The sequence below is a fragment of the Astatotilapia calliptera genome, chromosome 22 (genome assembly GCF_964374335.1).
Source record: "Astatotilapia calliptera chromosome 22, fAstCal68.1, whole genome shotgun sequence".
In the NCBI taxonomy this organism is placed as follows: domain Eukaryota; kingdom Metazoa; phylum Chordata; class Actinopteri; order Cichliformes; family Cichlidae; genus Astatotilapia; species Astatotilapia calliptera.
Genome location: NC_137442.1, coordinates 32,607,859 through 32,619,343, shown reverse-complemented (window position 1 = coordinate 32,619,343; position 11,485 = coordinate 32,607,859).

Here is an 11,485-nt window from a genome sequence, read left to right as displayed (position 1 = left end):
GTCACTACCCACAGCTCGTGGCCATAGGTGAGGGTAGGGACGTAGATCGACCGGTAAATTGAGAGCTTCGCTTTTACACTCAGCTCCCTCTTCACCACGACGGACCGGTGCAACGTCCGCATTACTGCAGCTGCAGCCCCAATCCGTCTGTCGATCTCCGGCTCCCTTCTCCCATCACTCGCGAACAAGACCCCGAGATACTTGAACTCCTCCACTTGGGGCAGGAACTCATCCCCGACCCGGAGTGGGCACTCCACCCTTTTCCGGCTGAGAACCATGGCCTCAGATTTGGAGGTGCTGATCCTCCTTCCCGCTGCTTCACACTCGGCTGCGAACCGTTCCAGTGCGAGCTGGAGGCCTTCACCCGATGAAGCCAACAGAACCACATCATCTGCAAAAATCAGAGATGAGATTCTGAGGCCACCAAAGCGAAAGCCCTCCGCCACTTGGCTGCGCCTAGAAATCCTGTCCATAAAAATTATGAACAGAACCGGAGACAAAGGGCAGCCCTGGCGAAGCCCATCACCCACCGGGAACGAGTCCGACTTATTGCCGGCAATGCGAACCAAGCTCTTGCAACGGTTGTATAGGGATCGAATGGCCCGTAGCAATGGGCCAGACACCCCTTATTCCCGCAACACCTCCCACAGGACACCCCGAGGGACACGGTCGAATGCCTTCTCCAAGTCCACAAAACACATGTAGACTGGTTGGGCAAACTCCCATGCACCCTCAAGTATCCTGGAGAGGATAAAGAGCTGGTCCAGTGTTCCGCGACCAGGACGAAAACCGCATTGTTCCTCCTGTATCCGAGGTTCGACTAACGGACGAACTCTCCTTTCCAGCACCCTGGCATAGACTTTCCCAGGGAGGCTGAGGAGTGTGATCCCCCTGTAGTTGGAACACACCCTCCGGTCCCCTTTCTTAAAGATGGGGACCACCACCCCGGTCTGCCAGTCCACAGGTACTGCCCCTGATCTCCACGCAACATTGCAGAGGCGTGTCAACCAGGACAGCCCTACAACTGTCAGGGCTCTGTGTGCGGGCAGGCAGAGAGGAGGATCCAAATGCAGGACTCGGAAAACGGAATGCAACTCAAAAACCTCAGCTTTATTGCTGGCCAGAAAACAAAACATGAAGTGAGGACTGAACACCGAAACCAAAAACACACAGGCATAATCTGAGGGTACGACGCGACACTGGGCATGGGAAAACACAGGGCTTAAATACACAGGGTAGTAATGAGGAAATGGGCCACAGAAGGGAGACACAGCTGGGAGAGATCAGGGCTAACGAGACATGGGGAACAAAGCTGCACACACTAACATAAGACAAAGTCTTTCACAATAAAACAGGAAACATGAATCACAACTCAGAGACATGGACTCAACACAGAGACAGAAAATGAAACATGGAACTGAACTATACATGAAACCACCATTCCTAAAACATGGATAATAGAAACATGAAACTCTAATAATGATAATAATAATAATAATAATAATAAACATCACAACAAGAGAATGAGAAACAATCCAAAGCACCAAGATAACTGAAACACAAAGTACCAGAGAAACAAAGAATAATCCATGATGCAAAAGTGAACCAAAACATAATAAACTCAAAATACTGGGTCCAACGGACCCAGAACCGTGACAATACCCCCCCACAAAGGGCTGGCTCCCGACAGCCCCAAACAAAAAAAGCACAAAGCACCAGGCCAGGGCGGGCGGAGGGGGTCCAGGACGGAGGGACAGAGACCAAACAAAAAACAAGGAGCTCTAGAGTCCACGACGAGTTCAGGGGGCCGACCGTGCACACGGCAACGGCGGCGACGGGCGTACAGTTCCGGAGGGCGACCGTGCACACGGCAACGGCGGCGACGGGCGAACAGTTCCGGAGGCCGACCGTGCACACGGCAACGGTGGCGACGGGCGAACAGTTCCGGAGGCCGACCGTGCACACGGCAACGGCGGCGACGGGCGAACAGTTCCGGAGGCCGACCACTTGGAAGGCAGTGGCGGCCACTGAGCAGGTCCGGAGGGCAGCCGCGTCCCCGAAGGCCATGATGCCACCTTATAGGCCTGGAAAATGGCCGGCAGAGGCTAGGCGGAACAGGTCGAGCTGGCTCTGACGGCGGTGTGGCAACCGCAGGACCAGGCGAGGCAGGACCAGACGAAGCTGAAGCGGAGGCTGGACCAGACGAAGCTGAAGCTGAGGTTGGACCAGACGAGGCTGAAGCTGAAGTGGAGGCTCGACCAGACGAGGCTGAAGCTGAAGCGGAGGCTGGACCAGACGAAGACGATGCTGGACCAGGCGACGGCGTGGGCGGAGCTGAAGCTGAAGCGGAGGCTGGACCAGACGAGGCTGAAGCGGAGGCCGGACCAGGCGTGGATGAAGACACGGAGGCCGGACCAGGCGTGGATGAAGACACGGAGGCCGGACCAGGCGTGAATGACGGCTGCGGAACCTGACGGCAGCGGGACGGCTGCGGAACCTGACGGCAGCGGGACGGCTGCGGAACCTGACGGCAGCGACGCTGCAGGCGGTGATGCGAATGGTGATGATGTGAATGCTGTAGGCGGTGGCGTGAATGCTGCAGGCGGTGATGTGGATGCAGGCAACGGTGTAGGAGTCACAGGGGATGATTCAGCAGATGGTAGCTGAACAAACTTCCCCGGACCGCCAGCAGATGTGAGGATATGCTGGCTGGGTCCTCCAGGACCCTCAGCTAACGAGGCGTGGTGCTGGGTGGGCTCCTCGGGCCCTCCAGCAGACGTGGCTTGAGGCTGGACGGGCTCCTCGGGCCCCCCAGCAGACGTGGCTTGAGGCTGGACGGGCTCCTCGGGCCCCCCCAGCAGACGTGGCTTGAGGCTGGACGGGCTCCTCGGGCCCTCCAGCAGACGTGGCTTGAGGCTGGACGGGCTCCTCGGGCCCCCCAGCAGACGTGGCTTGAGGCTGGACGGGCTCCTCGGGCCCCCCCAGCAGACGTGGCTTGAGGCTGGACGGGCTCCTCGGGCCCTCCAGCAGACGTAACATGAGGCTGGCTGGGTTCTCCCGAACCCCCAGCAGACGAAACCTGAGGCTGGCTGGGTTCTCCCGAACCCCCAGCAGACGAAAACTGAGGCTGGCTGGGTTCTCCCGAACCCCCAGCTCAATGCAGCAGCTTCGGCAATGGAGACGCTGAACATGGTCCATTCGGACTCAATGTCCCCGGTCTCCCTCGGAATGCTGTTGAAGCTCTGCCGGAGGTGTGCGTTGAAGATCTCGCGGACTGGGGCCTCTGCTAGACGTTCCCAGCACACCCTCACTATGCGTTTAGGTGCACCAGGTCTGTCCAGCGTCCTCCCCCGCCACCTGATCCAACTCACCACCAGGTGGTGATCAGTTGACAGCTCAGCCCCTCTCTTTCCCCTAGTGTCCAGAACATATGGTCGCAGGTCTGCTGATACGATTACAAAATCGATCATCGACCTACGGCCTAGAGTGTCCTGTCACATAATGATATTATCATATATTATATATATCATATATTATTATTGAAACGCTGCAACAACCGATCTTTAAGATGAGGGTGATGAGCTGCAGGTTCTCAGGAGAGAGAGAGAAAGAGTGAGAAAAGATAGAAAACAGAGAAAACCCTATATCTTTGTGATAAATTGACAGGAAGTTATTTTGCCCTTATGTGTTGGCTTTTAATCCAACACCATAATCATTTTCTTAATTGCTTAATCAAACCTGGCTATCTCTGCTGACACTGGAGAATTGTCAGCTGGCAACACGGTCAAAAAGCTGCTACACTGGAAAGGTGACGCTCACAAACATTACCTGCTTAAAGTAATCATGCTGGCATTGTCATTGTGACCATGTTAATGCGACTTTGGCTTTTAGCTCAAAAATCACAGCCTCAAAGAGCTACCGCGTGGCTGGTATATTCTTCTAACTTCCCCCTTGTGGGTCTTTCAGCTTCATGAAAAGAGAAACCAGATCTTTGGTGTGCCCCTTTAGGGGCTGGGATGAGGGGAAAACTAGAAAATGCTCCACGCAACCAGCATATAAAAGTAAATTACAAAAACCAAAGCTGGTATGCTAAAAACAAAAGATAGGACCCTGAGGCAACAGGGGCAAAAAGATGTGAAGTGTTTGTGCAATAATATATTCATCCTTTTAATAATTTTCATGCAATGTCTTTGACTTAAACTGAGCTCATGTGCGAACGTGTGGGGAATATGGACTAATCTCCTCCCAAAGACCTAACAGCTTTGCATTTAATTTTTCAGACCCTCTGCCTTCATCTTTCTTTCCCCGTAACCCACTTTCTCCCTCCTCATGCTTTCACACAATGAAAAAGCCGGAGCAGAGCCACGGTAAGTGTGTCTTCAGCCGTTCTTATCCATGTCCATGAGCTTATTTAAGGCAATAAATCTCCCTAGGTTTGTAGGTTTTACTGCTCCTGATCGAATAGAGTATGAAGACCTCGTGTTAAACACAGGTGATTTTCTACGGATGCTCCTTTTGTTTTATTGTTTTTTTCCTACACCTCATTCATATCAGCCTCTCTGCCTTCTTTAGAGTCGAGACTACTGTAATCCTTTCTCCCATAACACACACACACACAGGCACAAAAGAGCTTTGCACAAATATCTTATTATAAATATTCATCGCTCGCAAAATAAAATTTATTCAGCGCCCGATTCCTTTTATTAAAAGTGATCCTTTAATCTGACACCGCTGGCTGCTGCAGCTCCATCTTCGATCTGTTGGCCTCTGTTTCTCATCATAATGTAAAAAAACAAAAAAATCCTCCAACAAAATATCCGATTCTCAGGTGATGAAAGCAGCAACTGGAAATAGCTTTGACCTGAGTCGGTGATTCACAGAAAATCCCAGCAAACAATGATGTGGCTGGACGTTGAGGTCTGCGTCTAAAAAAAGGACTGCTGGCAAGTCTTTACACAGAGGTCATCCTTTACTGCACGTTGTTCCCTTGACAGGAATAGAGCAGGATGAAAATGGATTAGACGGTGATGTCATGAATTGCGAGAAAAAGTCATCCCGTGTTGGAAATACGTCATTGAGCTCCCTGGAATAGCAGAAGTCCACGCTAACTGGGCTAAGGCGTGTCTGGGCCATGGCTTCATTCTGGTTTGTTGAAAACTAGGCTTTATTGATCAAGTGAAACCCTGTTTACCTCATCTTAGCATTAGTCTCACTAGCATTCCCAGTGCTGGCCTTGGTGGGGGAGTTGTGCTAATTATAAGGAGCAGCATGTCAGTGTTATTGTTGTGAAAATGAGATTTGAGAGCATTGATACACAACTCTCCAGAGAGAGATAATGAGGATGTGCACTGCTTTCCAGCAGCCTGCTTCAAATTCACTGCCATCCCTTTTCACATTAGCAGGCTCCATGCTGCTCCGGAGAAAGATGAAGGCTGGTGTTTTACACCGAGGCACCGAACCTGTAGCTCTTAAACGGGCCGAACAGATTTCTCTTACCTTCAGGCTACAGCTGATGTAATTTGCCTTCATGTAACATCAACATTTCAGCAGCATGAGCGCAACAATGCCTCAAATCCAGGTAATGCGTGCAATAAGATAACGGCAGATTTTATTAAAGGCCCGTATCTTTAATCTGAAACTGAAAAGTAATCAACAGTGTGTGACAGCGTAGTCAGATATAGGATCCTTAGTAGGTTTATGCAATATTGAACTGTCAAACTCAGTTTTACTGAGGGCCACAGGGGGTAAACCTATGTTGTTTAGTGACAAGGTTTATTAAACCATAGAGCTCTCTAACATACTAGCTGCTTCACAACATCCATCCATCCATTTTCTTCCATTTGTCCAATTCAGAGTTTCAGAGGAGGATTCAAGGTGTCTCGAGGAGAGACGCTGGGACCCCAGGGCAGGTTATCAATCTACTGTAGGGCTAACACAGAGAGACAGAAAGCATTCACCTTAACATTCACGTTTATTACCAATTAACCTATAATTCACCTTTGGAGGCTCCGAGCTATCAAACGTGCTGCACCTTAGGAAAACACTAGCATATAAATAAATGCTGCAGAAGCACACAAAACATGTCGGATGTTAAGTAAAACACAGCAGAGGCAGGAAAAACTCAAAATCTCACAAAGTACAACCAAAGTGTTTTTGGAGAGACAATAATGTGACTAAGAAAATCTTGTGATTTGTGATTCTTTTCTCCACACTGAGCCATTACGGCTGATTTTAGGGTTCCCTTTCCCCTGCTTATTTTCCTGTGTAGAGGCAAAGTCATCGTCTATGATGTAGGCAGCAGAAAAGTGTTCTTTAAAATATTCCTTCTTTTTCACTGCTGATGTTCTGCTTAACAGATTCAAGCTAAATAGTTTTATTAGAATTAACATTCAGACTAAAATAAAGTTTGTATTCCTATCTAGTCATACTATTTTATTATTACATTAATATAGTACAAGGTTCAGTTAGCTTCACATAAAAATAGCTGGTAGACACATCCATAGAGCTACTTTTACTTTCTGACTTTGAGTACATTTCAGTGCCAGTGCTTTTTTTCACTTGAGTAAAGAAGTTGAATCAGTACTTCAACTTTTACTGGTGTATTTTAACACTAGTATCTGTACTGCTACTTAAGTACAGGATGTCTGTACTTTTGCTAAGTCTAGCTGCCGTAACAGCTGCACTAACTGTGCTCCACTAACATGTCTTTGGAAAGAACCCGTGCAGACTTTGGGGAGACCATGCAAAGGAACTGGGCTCCAGCAGGAGCTGTCTACTCCAACAGAGTGATAATATGACACAAACAAAAACAACATGAATAGAACATTTATGATGCAAATATGCAAAGATATAAATTATGGACTAAATAAGACATAGATAATTAGTTACTGGATTTGTACGAATCCTGAATCAAAGGGCAAGTCGACACCAATGATATTTTTTCTGCGTTTCTCATGGTCCGTTGAAGTCTGTTCTTGTCCTGTTTGGCGGCCTATCCAAACCATACATTGACGAATAAGCAGAGAACAGAATGGATTATTGCAGAGTAGAAATGGAGCAACACCACCTGAGGCAGGTTGAACTCCCTAAGCTAACGCAGGAGGTATATCCTCCGCTTGGGCATTTTGATGATAGTGTCCATATTATCTGTTTGATATATTGTTTTTTTTTTTTTTTTGCTTACCTGATTTTTAGCCAACTTAAAAAAAATTTGTATTGAGCCTAAAAAACATCAAGGTTCAAGGTAACTTTATTTATACCCACAGGCAAGGTAAATTTGCTTTACAGAAGAATGATAGCATTTGGCATCCCTTCAAAAACAGACATACCTAATAAAAATATATACCTCACTGTAGCACATATATAGTAATTTAATGTTTCGAATCAAAAACAAAAATAGTTCTTATTTAATTCAGTGACAGCAACAGGGACAAAGCTGTTTTTATAAGGCTTTGTCCTGCATCTTTGAAATAGAAACCTCCGTCCTGAGGAAAGAAGCTGAAATTCACCCGGTAGAGGATGGGAACGATTTTTAAGGACTGATAAAGCCATCCTCTGTACCTGTTTAGAGTACAGGGAGGCTAAACAAGACTGTGGCTCACCTATCACACGACTTGACCGTCTCACTATCTGATTCAGTGGGTTTTTGTCTGTGACAGAGGTCTGACTGAACCATGCCACCAAATAAAAGGATAAAACAGACTCAATAAAAGAACGATAAAACAAAGTTAAAATTTTTTGGTCAATGTGGCAATGAGCAAGTTTCCTGAGGCAGTAAAGGTGCTGGCGACCCTTTTTACAAACTGTCTTGATTATAGTCCCAAGATATTTTTATGATTGCATGTTTACAGTCTAGGAAAATACACGATAATAAAATATCGTGTCTACATTTAATATCCCCCTTCATGCAGATCTGTCCAGAATAAATTTTGCTATAGCTCCCATTTTGGATTATGTTAAAGCCTAAAGTTGACTGCTTGGTGCTGACACAGGATGTACATTTGCAGCTCACAAACCAAGCTTGCTACAACTGACTGATCACTAAATCCGAACACTTATGGCTCCAAAAAGGTAACATGGCGGCAACTAAAGTGTAGCCAACGCAGTGGCTTCATTTATTTTATAAAAAAAAAAAACACCCAGCACGCCCCTGCGGGCGGTTTATCCTTCAAGCTCGGGTCCTCTACCAGAGGCCTGGGAGCTTGAGGGTCCTGCGCAGTATCTTAGCTGTTCCCAGGACTGCGCTCTTCTGGACAGAGATCTCCGATGTTGTTCCCGGGATCTGCTGGAGCCACTCGCCTAGCTTGGGAGTCACCGCACCTAGTGCTCCGATTACCACGGGGACCACCGTTACCTTCACCCTCCACATCCTCTCGAGCTCTTCTCTGAGCCCTTGGTATTTCTCCAGCTTCTCGTGTTCCTTCTTCCTGATATTGCTGTCATTCGGAACCGCTACATCGATCACTACGGCCGTCTTCTTCTGTTTGTCTACCACCACTATGTCCGGTTGGTTAGCCACCACCATTTTGTCCGTCTGTATCTGGAAGTCCCACAGGATCTTAGCTCGGTCATTCTCCACCACCCTTGGGGGCATCTCCCATTTTGACCTCGGGACTTCCAGGTTATACTCGGCACAGATGTTCCTGTACACTATGCCGGCCACTTGGTTATGGCGTTCCATGTATGCCTTGCCTGCTAGCATCTTGCACCCTGCTGTTATGTGCTGAATTGTCTCTGGGGCATCTTTACACAGCCTGCACCTGGGGTCTTGCCTGGTGTGATAGACCCCAGCCTCTATGGATCTTGTGCTCAGAGCTTGTTCTTGTGCTGCCATGATTAGTGCTTCTGTGCTGTCTTTCAGTCCAGCTTTGTCCAGCCACTGGTAGGATTTCTGGATATCAGCCACCTCCTCTATCTGCCGGTGGTACATACCGTACAGGGGCCTGTCCTTCCATGATGGTTCCTCGTCTCCCTCCTCTTTCTTGGGTTTCTGCTGCCTGAGGTATTCACTGAGCACTCGGTCAGTTGGGGCCATCTTCCCAATGTATTCTTGGATGTTCGTTGTCTCATCCTGGACTGTGGTGCTGACACTCACCAGTCCCCGGCCCCCTTCCTTCCGCTTAGCGTACAGCCTCAGGGTGCTGGATTTGGGGTGAAACCCTCCATGCATGGTAAGGAGCTTTCTTGTCTTTATGTCAGTGGCTTCTATCTCCTCCTTTGGCCAGCCTATTACCCCAGCAGGGTACCTGATCACGGGCAGGGCGTACGTGTTGATGGCCCGGATCTTGTTCTTACCATTCAGCTGACTCCTCAGGACTTGCCTGACCCTCTGCAGGTACTTGGTGGTTGCAGCTTTTCTAGCGGCCTCTTCATGGTTCCCATTCGCCTGTGGGATCCCCAAGTACTTGTAACTGTCCTCTATGTCTGCAATGTTGCCTTCTGGTAGTTCAATCCCCTCAGTTCTGACTACCTTCCCTCTCTTTGTTACCATCCGACTACACTTCTCCAGTCCGAACGACATTCCAATGTCATTGCTGTATAGCCTGGTAGTGTGGATCAGTGAATCAATGTCTCGTTCACTCTTGGCATACAGCTTGATGTCATCCATGTACAGGAGGTGGCTGACAACTGCTCCGTTCCGTAGTCGGAATCCGTAGCCAGTCTTGTTAATGATCTCACTGAGGGGGTTCAGGCCTATGGAGAACAGCAGTGGGGACAGAGCATCTCCTTGGTAGATCCCGCACTTGATGGTGACTTGTGCTATGGGTTTGGAGTTGGCCTCTAGTGTTGTACGCCACATCCCCATTGAGTTCCTGATGAAGGCTCTTAGGGTCCCATTGATCTTGTACAATTCTAGGCATTCCAGTATCCAGCTGTGGGGCATTGAGTCATAGACCTTCTTGTAATTAATCCAGGCAGTGCACAGGTTGGTCAGTCTGGTCTGGCAGTCTCGGCTGACTGTTCTGTCTACCAGTAGCTGGTGTTTTGCGCCTCTAGTATTCTTGCCAATCCCTTTCTGTGCCCCACTCATGTATTGACCCATGTGCCTGTTCATCTTAGCCGATATGATGCCTGACAGGAGCTTCCATGTAGTACTGGGGCAGGTTATTGGTCGGTAGTTGGAGGGGACCGGTCCCTTCTTGGGGTCCTTGGGGATCAGGACCGTCCGGCCTTCAGTTAGCCATTCCGGGTGTCTCTCGTTAACTAGCAGCTGGTTCATTTGTGCTGCCAGACGCTCGTGGAGTGCAGTCAGCTTCTTCAGCCAGTAGGCGTGAACCATGTCGGGCCCTGGTGCTGTCCAACTCTTCATACTGGAGACCCTTTCTTGGATATCTGCCACTGTGATGGTTACTGGACCCTGTTCAGGGAGGTCGCTGTGGTCTGCCCTCAGATCCTCTAGCCACTGAGCATTGCCGTTATGGGTTGCATCCTTCTCCCATATGCTCTTCCAGTATTGCTCCGTCTCCAGCCTTGGTGGTGCTGTTCTCTTATTGTTCCCTTGCCACTGAGAGTACACCTTTGCTGGTTCTGTGGAGATATATATATATATATATATATATATAAAACGGTGGTGTCATAGCCCAATAACGGTGGTGTCATCTGCAAACTTGATTAGCTTGACAGACTGGTGGGTGGAGGTGCAGCAGTTGGTGTACAGGGAGAAGAGCAGAGGAGAAAGAACACAGCCCTGAGGGGAGCCGGTGCTGATGGTCCGGGAGTCCGAGACATTCTTTCCCAGCCTCACATGCTGCTTCCTGTCCGTCAGGAAGTCAGTGATCCACCGGCAGATGGGATCAGGCACATTCATCTGGGAAAGCTTGCCTCGGAGGCAGAGCTGAAGTCCACAAACAGGATCCTGGCGTAGGTTCCTGGGGAGTCCAGATGCTGCAGGATGAAGTGTAGGGCCATGTTGATGGCGTCATCTACAGACCTGTTGGCTCTATATGCAAACTGCAGGGGGTCCAGGAGGGGGGCCGTGAGGGTCCTGAGATGGGAGAGAACTAGGCGCTCAAATGACTTCATGACCACAGATGTCAGAGCCACGGGTCTGTAGTCATTTAGTCCAGTGATCCTAGGTTTCTTGGGGACAGGGATTATGGTGGAGGACTTGAAGCAGGCAGGCACATGACATGCCTGCAGTGAGGAGTTGAAAATGCCAGAAAACACTGGGGCCAGCTCGTTTGCACAGTGTCTGAGGGTGGCAGGAGACACGCCGTCTGGGCCGGGAGCTTTCCGAGCATTCAGGTTCTTAAACTGCTTCCTCACATCTGCTTCATGAATATGAAGAGTTGTGGTGGGAGGAGGTGGTGTGAAATCCTCTTTTGTGTGGGGTGAGGAGGGGGGTGTTGTAGGTGAACAGTTTGAAGGTGGTGATGGCTCTATGGAGGGGGGAGAGGTGGGGGAATTAGTGTCCAAAGTGCCTCTATTGTTGGGGCCGTTGGAGGTGTGAAGGCTGCCTGGTGGCTCGTCAAAACGGCAGTAGAAG